General features: G+C 50.1%; 1 protein-coding gene across 2 annotated transcripts in view; it reads left to right on the top strand.

Annotated features, from left to right (window-relative positions):
* Nucleotides 1-17,481, top strand: part of GALNT14 (polypeptide N-acetylgalactosaminyltransferase 14) — a 200,623-nt gene that overhangs the window by 98,351 nt on the left and 84,791 nt on the right. The gene's annotated exons all lie outside the window — the stretch shown is intronic.

Below are 17,481 nucleotides of genomic sequence, written 5' to 3'. Positions count from 1 at the left end.
ATGTCATATCCCCCAGGCAGCACTTGTTGCCTAAAGCCTTCCAGAGTTGAAGATTATTGTGTACAGAGGTGTATAGTCTCCATGGGTTCGTAATGGTGGATGTGAATTTTGTTTCGACTCCCATTTAACCATGTAGGGAGGGCGCATGAGATTGTGGTGATAAATGGAAACACACAGATAATGCACATCGAATACTATATCCCAGTCCCAAAAGGGATGCTTGGGAATACTGTTAACCCACTGGAATCCATGTACCAGCTTTCTTCCTAAATTTGCCAAGAATTGGCCAATCTCACCCATCACCCCATTTGTCTGGGATCTGTGTGTACTGTGCTAGGACCCCCAAGGTTGAAGATCCAATCTCTGACTGGGCCTCATGACTTCTCAGAGTAAAAAAATACTGAAAGCAGAGCCTGTCTTTAAGCCCCAGGGAGAGTACATGGAGGTCCGGTTTGCCATTGGGCCCAGGGGTTGTCAGGTGGATCAAGGTGCTTTTTTTAAAATATGGATTATGGCGCATCAGTGAATTGTACATTTTAAGGTGTGGGACAGAACGAGAAGGCATTACAAGCAGAAAGGGAGAGTGTCATTGGTAAAAGGTTAGTCTCTCTTGTACTCGTTGGTGTATGTGCTGTGTGGATGTCCTGGTCACGGTGAGAAATGCATTTCTCACCTTAGGTTGCACTCAAAAAAGTGGGCAGCATGGGGAAGACTGGAGAGGAAAGGGTTCTAGACTCAGAGCTGAGGGTCCTGGGTTCGATTCCTAGCTGTGGCCTTAAGTCCTTGTGCACATATTCGCAAACCCCGCCTCGGGCCCTACCCCTTTCTTTGTACATAAGCATGGCGGAAATGACCAGCCATGATGGCATGGTGGGATGCTAGAGCTGGAAGACACCTTGGAACTTAGCCAAGTCTTCGTGGGAACTCAAGGCTGGAGATCAGGAAGGACTGGTCCACAGTCACCTGGCAGGTTAGTGACAGAGGCAGGACTGGAGCCCATTGTGATTCTTGGGGCAGGCCCCCTTCTGATAAGTGATAGGCACAGAAGCCTTGGGAATCTCCTTAGAAGCAAATGTCTTCATGTGGCAGCCAAGGTTGGAGCTGGTGTCACCCCGTTCTAGGTCCCACTCATCTTTGCCAGGGCAGGATAGACCCTTTAGCCATCCCAGGCCACACTCCAGCGTCTGGGGAGGAAGACAAGATACTCTGCACCCGATTAAAAGCAACAGGAGGGTGTCAGGGAGACAGAACATAGCTCTCCGTCTTGGAAGCCAGCCAAGGCATCCTCATGCCAAGATTAAGAAGGATAATAACAACAGCCATAATAGTGGGAAGAAAAACACTTCTACAAGGCCTCAGGGACCTGGCAAAGTAATAGGAGAAGGGAAATCAAGATGGACACTCTGACCTTTGCAAACCTCCTGCAGAAAAGCCAGTGGCCCAGCCCTTTACTGGAGAGAAGTGTCCTCTTGAAAGTGCCTGATACTCCACGTGGATCTCTGGACATCTAAGGATAAGCTCACGGCAATGGTTAAATCTGTGTCCAGTTGGGGGAGGCTGTTGGCCCCAATTGTTTGTGCAACACCAGTCTAGATGTTACTATGAAGATATTTTAAACATCTGATAAACATTTAAATCAGCAGACTTTGAGTCAAACAAATTGCCCTCCATCGTGTGGTTGGGCCTCGTCCAATCAGTTGAAAGCCTTAAGCACAAAGAGTGAGGTTTAACCTCAAGATGGGAGCATAGAAACCCTGCCTGAGTTTCCAGTCTTCAGACTCAAGACGGCAGCATCAACTCTTGCTGGAGCCAATTCCTTAAAATCTCCATCTCTGTCTCCGTATTACCAAATGTTGGTGATGGGAGGGCTCCTTGCAGATCCTGATGCCAGCCCCTCTCACAGACTAGCAGAATGAGGTGGGGAGGGATGCAAGCTCTGGAATCAGACCTCCTGCAGGAGGATCTAGTCTTGTCAACTTCTTGGCATTATAAAAAATCTTTCTGCCTCAGTTTTTTCACCTCTGAAATAGGTATAATAGTGAGTTATGAGAAGGATTAAATGTATTTAACCTAAGTACTTAAATCACTGGTAGCTAGTTTCATCATCACAGAATTAAAAAAAAAAAAAAAGTTGCCCCAAATGGTTGAAGTGTGTGGTCTGCCTCATATGGAATGTCTGTGGGATAGCTGAGCCCCACGTTCTATATTTTGACTTCCCATCTAGGAACTGCTGTACTGTTCCACGAGCCTGCTGTCACTGCCGGGAAGATGGTCCCAGAGCCTGCTGTGTGGGATTACTCTCCTCAGAGGTTTTCAGTGGCTCCCCACTGCTTCTCCAAATAAAATCCATACTTTTGGGCCTAGAACTTACTCAGCAGGTGTTTATTGCATAGGATCATGTACCAGGCTCTAGGCTAGGTGCCAGGGATATCCAGTGAAGCTCCTTCCCTATGGGGCTCACATTCTAGTGAGAGAAGATAGAAAGCAAAGGGATACATAATCTATATGAACGAATATGTAGAAAAACAGAACAGAATAAGGGGAAGGGTGGTCCAGATGAGTCTTCTAAAGAGGTGAGGTAAGATCTGAGCAGAAAGGAGTGAGCTGGGCAGATACCTGAGGGAAAGGCAAGGGCAGATACCTGAGGGAAGGGCAATCCAGCTGGAAGGAACAGCAGGTGCAAAGATCCTGAGGTTCCCGGGACCTTGATGGGCCCCAGAAAGGAATAGCGAGGAGCCCAGGATGAATGACTGGAGTAGAGTGAATAAGGAGAAAGGAGAGAACATGAAGATCTTTGGACCATTGTTAGGGCTTTGTCTGTGAGTGAGATGTGCAGCCAGGAGAAAGTTTATGCAGAAGTGCAATGTAATCTGCCTTATGTGCTTAAAGGATGACTCTTGTTGGTTTCTGTGTGGAGAATAACCTCTAAGGGGAAAGGAAAGAAACAGGGAGACCAGTTAGAACTCAGGTGAGACAGGCTGGTGTGGGTACAGGGGTAGTGGTGGAGGCACTGAATCATGTGGGTTATATTGCAAGTTTGTTGACAGAAAGGATGTGAAGAGGGAGACAGGAGAATAGAGTGACCTGTACGTTGAAGGCTGGAGAAGCGGGATAAATGGATTCGCCTCTTACTGAGTGGAGAAGCCTCAGAGGAGCAGGTTTGAAGAGGAAATCAAGACCTGGGTTAGGGACTTAGGTCAGGAAATATTTTAGACCTTCCAGTGGAGGTGCTGGGTGAGTAGTTGGACATTAAGAAGTTGAGAGGTTGGAGGTAAAGATAGAGATTTAGGAATCCTCTCTATGTTGAAATCCTTGGTACCAGAGGAGATCATGAAAGGAGTGTGTGTGGATACAGAGAAGATGGCAGAGGGCTTCAGTGCTTAGCAGGGAGGAGACTGAGAAGGGGCAGCCAGAGAGGTGGGAGGGAAGCCAGGACAGAGTGGTGTCCCAGAGGCAAAGGAGGAGTGTGTCCCAGTGGAAGGGCTGGAGCTACCATGCAATGGGTCAAGAATGAGAGAATAAGAATTGTGGATTGACTTTAACCATGTGGAAGTCATGGATGACTTCCATAAGGATCATTCATAAATCATGGAGGACCTCCATAAGTATCATTCATAAATCATGGATGACCTCCATAAGGATCATTCATAAATCATGGAGGACCTCCATAAGGATCATGCATAAATCATGGATGACCTACATAAGGATCATTCATAAATCATGGATGACCTACATAAAGGCCATTTCGATGGAGGCATGGGGAGAGAGGCTGATGGGCTGGGGCTCAGCAGAGAAGAGGAAGAGACAGTGAAAGCAGGACTCTTTCTATAAAGGCAAGCCAAGAAAGGTGGTGTTTGTTGGAGAGGGATCTGGGGTCGAAGGAGGGTTTTTTAAAATAATTTTATCACTTAAGTATAGTTGACATACAACGTTATATTAATTTCAGGTGTACAACATGGCAGTTCAACAGTTCTATACATTATATAATGTTCACCATGGTAAGTGTAACTACCATCTGTCACCACCCAACATATTGTTATAGTATTGACTGTATTTCCTATGCTGTACTTTTTCATCTCTCTGTGACTTATTTTATAACTGGGAATTTGTACCTCTTAATCCCCTTCACCTATTTCGTCCATCCCCCCACCCACCTCCCCTCTGGCAACCACCAGTTTGTTCTCTGTATTTATGAGTCTATTTTTTCATTTTTGTTTTTTAGATTCCACATAGAAGTGAAATCATATGTATTTGTCTTTCTTTGTCTGACTTATTTCACTTAGCATTATACCCTCTGGGTCCCTCCATGTTGTCAGCAAGATCTCATTTTTTTTAATGGCTGAGTAATATTCCATCCCATTCCACCACATCTTCTTTATCCATTCATCTATGATGGACACTTGGGTTTCTTTGATATCTTGACTATTGTAAATATGCTGCAATAAACATGGGGGTGCATAGACCTTTTCAAATTAGTATTTTCATTTTCTTTGGGTAAATATCCAGTAGTGCAATGACTAGATCATATGGAATTTCTATTTTTAATTTTTTGAGGAACCTCCATACTGTTTTCCACAATGGTTGCACCAATTTATGTTCCCACCAACAGTGCACGAGGGTTCCCTTTACTCCGCATCCTCACCAACATATGTTATTTCTTGTCTTTTTGATACTGGTCATTCTGACAGGTGTGACGTGATATCTCCTTGTGGTTTTGATTTGCATTTCCCTGATGATGAGTGATGTTGAGCATCTTTCCATGTGTCTGTTGGCCATTGGTATGTCTTCTTTGGAAAAATGTCTATTCAGGCCCCTGCCCATTTTTCACCAGATTATTTGTTTTTTTTTGTTGTTGTTGTTTTTTTGGTGTTGATTTGTAGAAGTTCATTACATACTTTGGATATTAACCCCTTATTGGATATATCATTTGCAAATATCTTTTCCCATTCTGTAGGTTGCCTTTTGTTTTGTTGATGGCAAAGGAGGGTTTTGAAAGGTGGGAAATATTGTTCTAGGGCTGTGTGCTGATGGATGCGAATGATCCAGCAAAGAGGGGAAATGTGATGATGTAAGACAGAGAGGACAAGGAAAGAAGGAAAGAATTCCTTGAGGAGCCAAGAGGGGGAGGAGATATCTCCTAAGTAATGCAATTGGTGGTGAAGGCCTCCCATACTCTACCTCTCACTAGCATTATTTTTCAGCCACCAGAACCTTTTCCAGGCAATATTTAGAATTTTACTGTTCCTTCAAAGATGTCTTTTTTCCCCCACCATACTTTGGCCAGACCCTTAACTAGAAAACTGTCTCCCACATCTCAATCTGTTGAAATGTTCCTGTTCTTCAAGGCCTGATGCAAATGTGCCCACGCCGGAGCATCCTCAAGTCCCCTTCCAGAAGTGGTCCCTCTTGACCGTCTGCCCTTTGCTGGGGCTCTCTAGAGCACTTAGCATCAGTGTTGACTTCTCCGGTACGTGGATGGCTGAATAGCAGGGCTGCCGGTGGCTGGGGGGGGGGGGGGGGGGAGGGGGCAGTGCGAGCAGAAGAGGTCAGCTCCCATGAACTTACTTCGACATCAGAAAAGCTACAGAGAACCTCTGTCCATTTCAGTGTACTTGTAAGCCTTGGGTGTTGATGTGTCATGTTTTTATTTAGAGTTATCTATGCGGAGGAGCACCGTAATTTCTTCTCTGCTTAGATCCTAAAGATCCTTAAAGATCCTTGCTTACCTGGCCCCGCTTGTTCCCAGTCTGCCCCGAGGAGGCCAGAAGCGCCTTGAGCAGGCATTGTGTCCCACCAGTCTTGGGAACACTCAGTACTTCCTTAGTCCCTCAGGACTCATTGGCTAAGTGAAATCTTGTACAAGTGTTACATGGCAACTGAAGGCCCATGTATTCTGACTTTCAGGAAGGTGGGATGTTGCTAAAAAGTGACCTCATTTGAGAACCGGGGTTGGGGGCAGACTGCAAGCTGAGTATGTGGTCAAGATCCATAATTTTCAGCCCAAGGGGAAACTGACCCCAAGCCAGGTAGTACGACAGGGCTGGGGCCCAGCATCCCATCCCCCCACCGCTGAGGGGGCCCCTAGGGGGCTCAGTGGCCATATTTTGGGTCTGGCAGCATCCACATTAAAAAAGAAAGCAGGCTTTGATTCACCTGCTTTATCAGTATTTCTTTTGGTCAACTCAAGTCGGCGACAAAGAATGGCTTTCCCTTCATCTCTCCTTTCCTACCCTTTCTGACCCACACCTCGCATTTATACACATATTTGAAAAAACACATGCTGGGTCTCTGAAAAGTCCAGCCACGAAGAATAGGATGCAAAAGTTTATTTCAGAACCACAGAGGAAGAACACCTACTTACTTGTCCATGCACCTGCCTTTGAGGCCATCACTGGACACACAGCTTGTCCAATTTTTACTAATTATGGCAACAACCCTGTAAAGTAGATATTATAGCCCCATTTGATAGATGAGAAAATCAGCTACTGATCTGCATAGAAGTGAAGACAGCTCCCAGGTGCACACAGCAAGGGCAGGACAGAGTACATGTTTTATCTCGAGTCTTCCACTTCCAGGCTCAGGCTCCGGTGCCTTTCTGACTACCCCAGGGGTTGGCAGGCTTTTTCTCTAAAGGGCCTGATAGTAAACATTTTAGGCTTTGCAGGCCATATGGTCTCAGCTCTGCTGTTGTAGCAAGAAAGCCCTGGACAGCGTGCTAACGAGTAGATGTGGCCGTGTCTCCATAAAACTTTATTTGTCAGAGCAGGTGGCAGGCTGGATCTGGTCCACAGGTCTGAGAGGGAGGACCTCAGACCGCCTCCAAAGCTGCCCCTCACCTTGATGTCCTTTTGTGACCACCGCTTCACATGACTCCCAGAGGATCCCTCCCTTGCCTGCAAACCAGCTCATCTGTGCCATGCCCGGGTGCTTTTCCAGCTTTTGAGTGAATCTCTTTTGGCTCCGGGATGGGCATTCACGCTCCTGCCTTCCCTCCAGGCCCGTTGGCAGGTGATTAAGAGCCCAGCTATACATTTCTGACAGCAGTGGCTGGCTGGAGGGACCGTGTGGCTGAGATAAGCGAGTGTGTGCTGGGGAAGGGGATGGCCATGTGGGACGTGGGTTTCCTTCCTGGAGAGAAGTAATAAGCATGTAATTGGCTTTTCAGAAATGCTCAGGCTGCTGGAAAGCCCGTTTCTCCTGCACACTATGAGCTCCTTAGAGCCGCGGAGACTGGCTCACCCAGAGCGGGGATGAGCCAGATGAATTCTGGATCAGCAGGTGGGGTTGCCTTGTCCCAGATGATCACTATAAGTTGCATGATGTTTGGGAGCCAAGAGGCAGAGAAGGACAAGACGGAGAATGTAGGCTGATCCCGCTGGCAGCACACTTCCCCTCCCCAATGGGGGCAGAAGCGCATCTCCAGAGGGCCAGTCTCAGAGCCAGCACGACTGTTGAGGAGTAGAGAATTCAACGGGCCACTGCCTGACATCTGTAGATGAGACCGTCCTTATATGATGCCGAGGCCACCTGGAAATCCAGGCACAGGTATGAACTGTCCAACCTCCAGCTTTGTGCTCCCCAGAGGAGTGTTCGGATGGTCTCCAAGGCAGGGAGCGCAGGGGCTGCTGGATGTCCCCTGCTTCTTTCCAAACCTCTCTGTTCTCTGCAGCATTGTTGACCCACGTGGAGGTATTAACACCAGTAGCCAGGTTTTAGATAGAACAGTTACAGAAAGATCAGCTTTCACTTTCAGTTCAATCCCCTTTTAATGAACACAATTAAAATGTACAGGTCTGTAGATTGAGTCTATTTTCATGTGCCGGGAAGTGATCCCACACTGCTTTGCTGGGTTATAGTAGCAAAACACATCCCTCTGGCACGTGTGTTCCCAGATCCCTGGCCGCTTCACTCATCTGTTCTGCAGAGATGCTGTTTATCGGGGGGACTGCCCGAGCACCTCTCCCCCGCCAGCTCCAGTCTGGCTCTGTACTGAGTCTCTGGTACACGTGTGATGCTGCTAGGTTGTCGAGGCACTTTTACATGCATCCCTTTACTTCACTCCCCTGATGACTCCATGACCTAGGCGGGTCAGGTATCGCGCTTTCCGTTTTATGGAGTGGGGAATGGAGACTGCAAGCTCAGTATTTGGAGTCCCACAGGAAGCAGGTGCAGAGATGGGACTAGGACTCTAGCACTCTTGCCTCTGCCCCAAGCTGCCGTTGTCAGGACGGTCTGGGCTCCAGGCTGGGGTGCGGGCCTCTGGACAGGGAGCAATATCTACCTAACCTTGGCGAGAAACCCTGGACCTGCCCGGTTGTGACTGTCATGACGTGTTGTTGTTGAAGGCAGGCTCCCGACTCGGGACTGGGCTGTGTGGTCAGGTGGGGAACCCCGCAGCTTCCTGCCTAGCCCAGGCCCTGCAGGGTGCAGACAGAGTCCCTGTGAGTGGTCATTAAATGAGTGAATGACGAGTGACCCTGGGTCCTCGCAAATGACAACAACGTTGGGAGCTGGTGACGTGTGTTAGGTGTCAGACCCCGAGCACTGCTGGTCCTGGAGGAAGGGCAGTTTACCGATGAAAATGAAAGCAAAACCCACTCAAAATAAGCTCCGGGGCCAACATATTCTCAGCCTGAGTCCCATTCTGAATTAAGACTGTGCTGTTTTGTGTTGACCTAGAGCTTCAGCTGTAGGGAGGCATGGAAGCTTCCGCCTCTCCTCCCCTCCGTCCGTCCCCAAGGCCCTCGGTCTTGCAGATGTCGTTCATGCCAGGTCCCCAGCCCTGCGGACTCTGTAGCAAGAGTGAAGGATACGTGGCCATTATTCCTCCCGAGGTCTTCGGAGCCAGCGCTCTCTGGTGCCGGGGACAGGGGGCCCTCGTCCGGCAGAGCTGGAGCTGGAGGCCTCCCCGCCCCATCCCTGCTCCCGAGGCTGCTGCCCCCCACCCCCAGCCGGTGCGGGCCCAGAGCCATGCTGCCCCCGAGGCCCAGGGCCACCTCACCCTTGTCGCTGTAACTACGGATGCCCTTATTACTCATGCAGACAGCTCACCCTTGTTTAACAATATATTAAACCATTAGTCTCCGTGCCCGTGGGTTCAGCTAGTTCACAGTGGCAAAAGCTGATCATTAAATCCCCCTTTCCCTGCTTAATCTCTTTTAAATTGGTTGCTTTTTAATTTCATCAAGTGCCCTCTTTTTCAACCATTCCGTCACCCGCTCGGCGCAGTAGCACTGGCCTATTGCCAGGTGAGGGGGGCCGGGCCCTCTGCGTCTTCCCAAGGGGTGGGGGTCCTCCGTGACTTCAGGCCACCAGCGCAGAGCCTAAACAGGACCCTCTCCCTGCAGAATGGGCCCCCAGGCCAGGTGCCGTGAACGGGTTACCGGTCCTGCTTCCCTCTCGCTTACCTCTGGCTCGCTCCTGAGGCAGAAGATTCCAGTCTTGAAACCTTTGCTTCATCAAGAACCTGGGTCCCCTGCAGGTAGAAATAAAAATCTTGTGTTTTCTCAGCAGGAAATTCAAATACTTATAAAAACGGTTAGTGTGTTATGCGCATTACTTGCAGTGACTTCACATGTCGTTAAGGCTGTGATGGAGTCCAGAGAATTCGTATTGCTGGGCCCGTCGGAAATGCTTTTGCGGTGGGTGGGGATGGAAGGTGGGGGCTGCTGAGGGTCCACTGTGACTCTGAGCAGGCCCTGTGGGCCATGGGGGAGGAAGTTCCAGCTCTCGAGGTCCCAGGGCTCAGGGCATGGGGATGGGGGGGGCTTAGAGTCGTAGGGACTTCCTGAAAATGTGGAGGCCGAAGGGATATGTGAGACAGAAGTGCCATTAGCAGGATGACCGTGGGGCCAGAGAGACTGGGGTGCAAATGAAGAGTCTGCCGTAGTTAGCTGGGAGGCCTTTGCTCATCCGGGAAGTGGTCATGGAGTTACTCCCGTTGCAGGGCTGGTAGGAGGGGTCAGGGAATAACGAGCATAGTGCACCCAGCGCGGAGCCTGGCACCTTGTGGTGCCGATGGCTGACATCCACTGAGCAGTTCCTGCATGCCAGGCACGATTCTAAACGGCACAGGTATTACCTTGTGTCTTGGGTCAGGATCCACACTGCAGAGCCTTGTAAAAGTGATGTAACCCAGAGCTCTCCCAGGAGCACAGGCGTGAGGCAAGGTGGTAGGGCTGAGGAAGGGTAATTGCCTTTGATGTGCAAGGCTGGGGCCTTGGAGACGAGCTCGGGCCTGGTCCCATGGGGAGCCCGGAGCAAAGTCTGCTCCACCTGGGCACTCGCTTCTCCATGGAGCCGGGGATGGAAGCTCCAGGAGAGGCAGGTCCCGCTTGGTCGGGGGGCAGTTCACTGAGGGAGTCGGCAGCCAGCGCCCTCAGCCGCTGGAGGATGGGGGTACAGATACAGGGAATGGGACCTGCAAGGGGCCCCCGTGGCCCCCGCCACAGTCCACCACTCCATCCAGTACAATCCATATGCCATCCAAGCATCTCTGGGATTCAGGTTGGGTAGTTTCTAGGGAAACCTACGAGGGAGGGGCTGGACCTAATCCTCATGTCTCCCTCCCCACCAGCCATCCTGGATTCCCCCCAGTCCACCTGCCCGGAGGGCCGGGCTAGGTGGCCTGCCTGGCAAGGTGACCCAGACTCTCATCCCCGAGGCCCTGGTTACTGTGCCTCTTGTAATCGGGGCTTGCGGTACCTGCTTATTACCCATCATGGCTGAGCCAAGAGGTGCTCCAGGGAGTCACCTGAATGCCAAGCCTATGCCTCCCGCCCCCATTGCACAGTGGCCCCACCTCCTCACCTCACCCCAGTCATCCTTCTCTGGGAGCTGTCTTCTGGGCCTGCTGATCTTCTGGTAAGAAGAGTCAAAACTAAAGAGTCTAAAACTCCAGTCTAAAACTTCACCAGTGTTCCCACTAATGCGCTTTGTCTTTTCTGGGATCCGATTCCAGATCCCACGTTGCATTCAGTTGTTATGTCCCCTTAGTCTCTTTCCATGTGTGACAGTTTCTCTGTCTTTCCTTGTCTTCCTTGACCTTGATGCTTTGAAGAGTACTAGTCGGTTGTTCGGTACAATGTCTCTCAATTGGGTTTGTCTGATGTTTTCTCCTGATTAGATTGAGCTTCTGTGCTTTTGGCAAGAAGGCTATGGAGGTGATGCTGAGCCTTCCTGAGCGCATCATTTCAGGGGATATGTGATACCGGTGTCTTATTACTGTGGTGTTCACCTTGATCGCTTGGCTAAGGTGATGCCCGCCAAGTTTCTCCATTTAAAATCATCCTATGTTCCCTTTGTAGTTAATGAAAGTCTTGGAGGAATGTGCTTTGAAACTGTGCAAAAATCCTGTTTGTTCTCAAACTTTAGCCCCCCTCTTTTAAGATAGATGGATGCAGTTTTTATGGACCCTTTTCAGAAGGTGGTGTTGACTTCTTTCTGCAATGCTCCTGTTGAGAGAGGAATTTGGGGTGCCCCATGCAGGGGGAGGCAGCTACCTCTCTGCTTTCACTGGCAGGGAGTGCCCTGACACCTCTGCAGAGCCTTTGCTTCCTGAGTCCTTTTCTCACCCTCACCTGCTAATTTACGCTCAATCTCCTGTTTCCCTTGCTGGTCTCCCTCTTCCCTTCATTTGCTTTTTGAATTATTTGTGGTCCAAAGACTTCATGCTAGGGATGCAGGCAGCTCAGAAATCTGCACTCTATAGGCATGTGGTAGATCCAGAGAACGTGGGAGACCAGTGACCCCATTCCCATATTTCCCTGATGAGGAAATAGACCCCGATCCATGAAGAGGAGCAGGTGGGTCTGGAGGACCCAGTGCCACATCTAGAATTCGGCTTCCCCACCTGTGCGCACCATGTTCCCCATGGCTCTCCATTCCTCAGGACTGGTCAGATGGAGATTCCCTCTAGACCCTCAGGAGGTGGCTGCTCCCTGTCACCCAGGTCCTCGTGGGAGGTGAAGTCTTCCCATTCAGTCTTGAGCTTCTCGACCTCTGTCCTGATGAAAGGGGGCTGCTGTTGTCCTGGTTGGAAACTGGGGGCCCCACACCCCTCTGTGGGGAAGGCTTCTCCCTGCTCTGACTTGCAGCATTGGGATAGGGACCTTCGTGAGAGCATCCCCTGAGCTCTCTAGACCCAAACAGTGGGTCCTCCTCTTGCCTTTTCCTGGTGGGGGGTGTTGGGGTGCCTACTTCCATTCCAGTTTTTATCCTCATCTTTGGTTACCTTCACCTCTTAGTGAATTGTTATGTGCAAGTCACTGCTTTTCACAGACGGCGTTTTCATTTAATCCTTAAACCCTGTGAGATGGGCATGATTCTCCCGCTTTTCAGGTGAGGGAAACTGAGGCTCAAGTAGGTTAAGTAGCTTACTCCAGATCACATAAATAGTAACTTTAATAACCACTCCCAAGCAGTTTGGGTTTGTTTTCATAATTAAATAGACTGAATGTTCTACTGGTTCTTATCCTCCATTCCCTTTTCATGTTGAACCATCTCTTCATTGGCCAGAAGTTACCATCTAGCAGATTCTTCAAAATGGGCTCACGTGTGCTGTCATCCCTGAGCTCTCTGATGGCCAGAATGTCAGCCTCTTGCCTTCATACCCGAACAACACCCTACCAGGGTAAGATGCTCTCGGGTCACATGTGCAGTTAGCCTCTGTGGCATCTGTCCGGCATCTGTCCATTGTCCTCTGATGGTGAGCAAGTCTGAGGTCAGCCGGCATCCTCCCTTTTGTAGGTGACTTGTTAGGTCTGCCTGGATGCTTGCTGACTTCTGTCTTGATTTTCCGAGTTCAGTACCTAAGCTGGGACATGCCTTTGTGTCCGCTGGTCTGTATCGGTGTTTTGTGGAAACATGTGGCATGTTCTTTTCTTGTGCGTGTTCGGGCTTGATTCATTTCAGGAGTGTCGTTTAAGAAAAAGACGAGTACCTTGTGTGTGTTCCACCCGTGTCTCTGCTTCATGTTCCCCAGCTTTCTGATGTCAGCTCACCTTTGCTGTTTCTACACGGCTTTTCTCTCCCCCGGTCGCTTTAATAACGGAAGCCTTTCTCCTGTGCCATCACAGAGACTCACCCGGGGACCCAGTGCTAGCGGGTGGCAGACCAGAACTGGGACCCTTTCATCGATATAATTAATTAGATTCTCTGCTGTGTCTGCTCTGCTTCTTGGAATTTCTGCATTTATTTATTCGCTCTGAAAAAAGCGTGTTGTGGTTCTCAACTGTATAAATAATGCTTTGTGTCACTTCTTTGTTTTATCATCTAATCTTTTAGCTCTTAGTGAATTCGTGTTCTTAGGTTGTTCTAGAACATGAAGCATGTTTGGGTAATTTCTGTTCCTTAGGTCATGTTTTCTTTCACACTGGGGTTTCTGGTGTGTGTGTGTGGGGGGTTATTATTATTTTATTCATGCTATGCTCCCTTTCTTTGTTTTGTTTTCTCCTCCCCAGCAACATGACTACATCATGGCCATGCCATTGATCTTCATCTTGCTTGACCTCCTGACCCTGATTTAGGGCAGGGCATTTCTTGACCGCTTTTCTAGCATGTCCGAGCCCGTTCACTTCCCTCTGTAAGGCATAGTTTGAGGGCCGGGAGCTCTGTGTTCTACTTCCTGCAGCCTGAGTGTGTTGGCCAGGGGAGGGTGGAGTCACAGAGCTGGTCTGGGGCTGTGAGCCATCTTCATTAGGGCACCCCTCCTCTGCCAGATGCCAGAATCCACAGGGAAAACCCACGCTCATCCCTCTACAGCATGTGCAGCTTGGGGCGGGAAGACCCAGTAAGCAGGTAATTAAAGTGCCGTGACACGAGGGGGGGACATTTTTGGATTGCTGGGGTCAGGTTCTCTCAACTTCCTTCGATCACAGGTGGTGGCCGTTTAAGATTAAAATTGCCAGTAAGGATACCAGTGTATGGGGACCAGGATGGAGCCAGATGAGGCCGGAAGTCGAGCGAAGGACTTGCAGCCCATGGTGAGGGATGGGACCCAACTACTATATTTTAGAAGATTCACTCCAGCAGCACTGTGAAAAATTAAATGGCAGATCTAAAGACTTCAGTCCCCAGAGCATATCTTTTGGACAGCTCTGCAAAGATATTTTGTACTCAGAGCTGAGGCACCAAGGAGTAGAAAAGTTCCTGAAACTGGCTGCCATCCCCACCCTTCTTATCCTCGCCCCATTTCACAACCCTCAGCTTCTGGGCAACAGCTGAAAGACACCCCACTTTCTCTCCCAGGGCTGTTTCCTCGTGGACCTCTGGAGATGTTTTCTAAGGCTGCCCAGATGGCAGCCGGGGCTGGGGCTGCATATCTGGATAATGTATCTCCAAGTCATTGTCTTCTTACAGCAGAGAGCAGGGACCAATGATGGGGTCCCTCTGCACAGCATGCCTCATGACTGTGCTCAGCATGACACGGGCAGAATTTGGCAGACCCGGGGAACTGGCTTCCACCCCCTAAAGGGTAGCTGGGAAGCGGGGAAGGAGGGCATCACTGATCTCTCAGGTTTGCCCATGTGAACTCATCTTCTCAGGGAGGTACCCACTCCTCCACGCTGGACCTGACAGCCAGGTGCCTCCTGGGGCTCCGGGGTAGCACAGGATCTTGGATACTGTGAGCAGAAATTTGCACCTGTGTATACAAAGACGTTTCTCTGGGGAGAAGACCCATGGCTTCCATCACTTGGAAAAGGGGGCCGTGTCTGGTCAGAATAATTAAGAATACTTTCTCTCTCTCACCCCTGCACCTGATGGCTGGGGAACTAACCAGAGACCCAGAGAGCAGAAGTGATTTGCCCAAGGACACCAGGTGTGGTGGCAGAGAATGATATAGAAGCCAGTGTTTTCTGGCCAGCACTCACAGTGTCTTCTTCACTTTACTAACACGTAAACATGTAGTTGCTATTTATTGAATGCTTGGTGTACACACAGCACCGTGCTCAATATTTTACTTACGGAGTTCCATTCCATTCATAAACCAGCATCATGGTTTCACAGAGTAGGCCTCTGTGATGCTCTCCGTTGCCAGAGGAGGTTTAATCACTTGCCCAAGGTCACAGAGATAGAAACCGGAGGAGAGAGATGGCAAAGCCAGGCCTGTTGGGCATCTACTCTTCCCAACCCCCACTCACCCCTTCTGTATTAGACTCCTGTCAGCCTGGCCCATCCCTGCAGTCCCAAGCCAGGACTTGTGTGCTTCCCAAAACGTTCTGACAAGCCCAGCCCTTGCTGCCTTCCCTCCTCTGGACAGATGGGGCTGTGACAAGTCCTTTGTAGGCAGATGGCCCTGATTCCCCAGCCAGTCCTGCTCCCTCCTTGCTGGCTGCCCTTGGGCATATCTCCTTCTTCTCCTCTAACCTCTGCTTCTATATGACATGGGAATTGTGGTATCCAAATCCTGGGGCTCTTAATGAGATAATTCGTGTCCACAGAGTCATTTATTCAACAAATATTTGAGGATCTCCCATGTGCTGGGAACCGTGCATGATACCGGTGGTGAGTGAGAAGACACGGTTCCTGCTGTCAGGACTGCGATGGCCTGGTCAGAGGGGCAGACAGCAAAGAGATACTTAGAGTTAGCTGGTGTAGGCTGGGGCGTCCAGATGCCTTGAAGGAGAGGTACAAGGGTCTAGGAGAGTATAAGGAGAGACTGATTCAGTCTGAGGTCCAGAGAAGGCCTCTTTAAAGAGGCAGCACTTTGTTTGAGGCTGATGGATGGGTAGGAGTGGGTCCGATGAAGACTATTCCAGGCAGAGAGCCCAACAGGCATGGAGGCCTGTTTGCTAGGGCTGCTGTGGCAAAATACCACATCCTGGGGGGGTGGGGAGGGTGGGTGGGTAGGCTTAAACCACAGAAATTACTCTTCTTGAAGTTCTGGAGGCCTGGGGTCCAAGATCAAAGTGCTGGCGGTGACATTTTCCCTTGAGGCCTCCCTCCTTGGCTTGCCATCTTCCCGCTGTGTCCTCACATGGCCTTTTCTCTGTGTGAGGACTCCCCTGGTATCTCTACCTCTTTTTATAGGGACACCAATAATGGGGGATCAGGGCTCCACGCTGATGGTTATTTTAACATAATCACCTCTTTGAAGGCCCTAGCTCCAAATAGTCACATGAATTAGGGCCCCCCAGATGACCTCATTTAACCCTCGTCATGTCTTTAAAGGTGTGATCTCCAGATATGGTCACATTCTGAGGTCCTGGAGACCTCAACAGATGAATCTTTGGGGGGGAGAGACAACTCAGCCCAGAACAGATGGGAAATAGCTGGTCTTGTTTTAGAAGCTGAAGAGGCCAGTGTGGCTGGAGTAGAATAACCAAAGGGGAAGGGAGGGTGGGATGAGGCTGGAGACTTGGCAGGGCCTGGGGGGGGGGGGGGTGGGTAACGGCAGAGTGGGGACAGTACTCCGAGTGCTGAGGGAGCCACTGGAGAGGTTTGGAGCTAGCATGGGAGAGAGAGAGGATCGGGTGTGATTTTAAAAAGGTGACTCTGTAAAATGGATGGTTGGGGCCATGAGTAGAAGTGCAGAGTTGGGGCTTCTTGCAGTCAGTGGTGGTTGGGCATGGCTGTAGAGGTAGGGGAGGGCAGGGGAATGGATGGAGACCCATTTTAGGACATGGTGATGGGTTAGATACAGGGGAGGGGCAGTTCAGGTGATCAGGCTGAAGGCAAAGGTGAGAGAGAAACAAGCATCAGAAAGAAAGACTGTCAGATTCCTCTTTGAGCCCCTGCATGGATAATGGCGCCATTCCTTCCTGCAGGAAGGACAGGAGGAGGGGCCAGTTGGGACGGGAAGATGGAGCGTTCCATTTGGAACCTACTTGGGGTGAGATGCCCAAGCGGGCATGTCAGGTCGGCCTTTGTTTAGTACAGAGGCGGAGCTCAGCAAGGAGACCCTGTCACTGTGGATCTCTTTCCTTGCTGCTCTCTCCTTCTTACTGAATTTTGTCTCTTATTTCTGAATAGCTATTGGCCCTTTCCGTCAGGTGACAGAACTCAAGAAATAGTGAATGAATGAACGTGCGCATGCACAGAGCGAAGGAACAAGTGCAGCTCTTATGGGTGGGCCTCGGTGGGGGTGGGGGGGGGTGTGGAACTACCCTCCTCTCCCTCCTGCAGCCCCAGGCATTGATTCTGTCCAAGGGGCTAGGCTGGGTGCGAGTTTGCTGGAAACTCATGGCCCTGTGCAGCAGAGGGCCCTCTGGGGAGCCACATCTCATGCTTGCCAGGCGTCCTGGCCTGAGCAGGACTGAGCCAGTCCCGTGCAGGGAGCCACCTCCCCCAGCAGGTCGCCGGAGTCCCTGTCGCCTTTCCTCCCCCGAGCAGTGTCGACTGCACTGTAATCACACAATTATGATGCCATTAAAATGTCACATTTAGAGAAATCCATATAAACAAAGCATTAACAACCCCTTGAAAATTGCAGTCTTTACCACTAATGACCTACTTTCTCTACACACCACGCCCTCCTGCCAC

This window comes from Halichoerus grypus, chromosome 10, assembly GCF_964656455.1.
Source record: "Halichoerus grypus chromosome 10, mHalGry1.hap1.1, whole genome shotgun sequence".
Taxonomy (NCBI): Eukaryota; Metazoa; Chordata; class Mammalia; order Carnivora; family Phocidae; genus Halichoerus; species Halichoerus grypus.
This window is presented reverse-complemented; position numbering and strand designations above follow the sequence as displayed.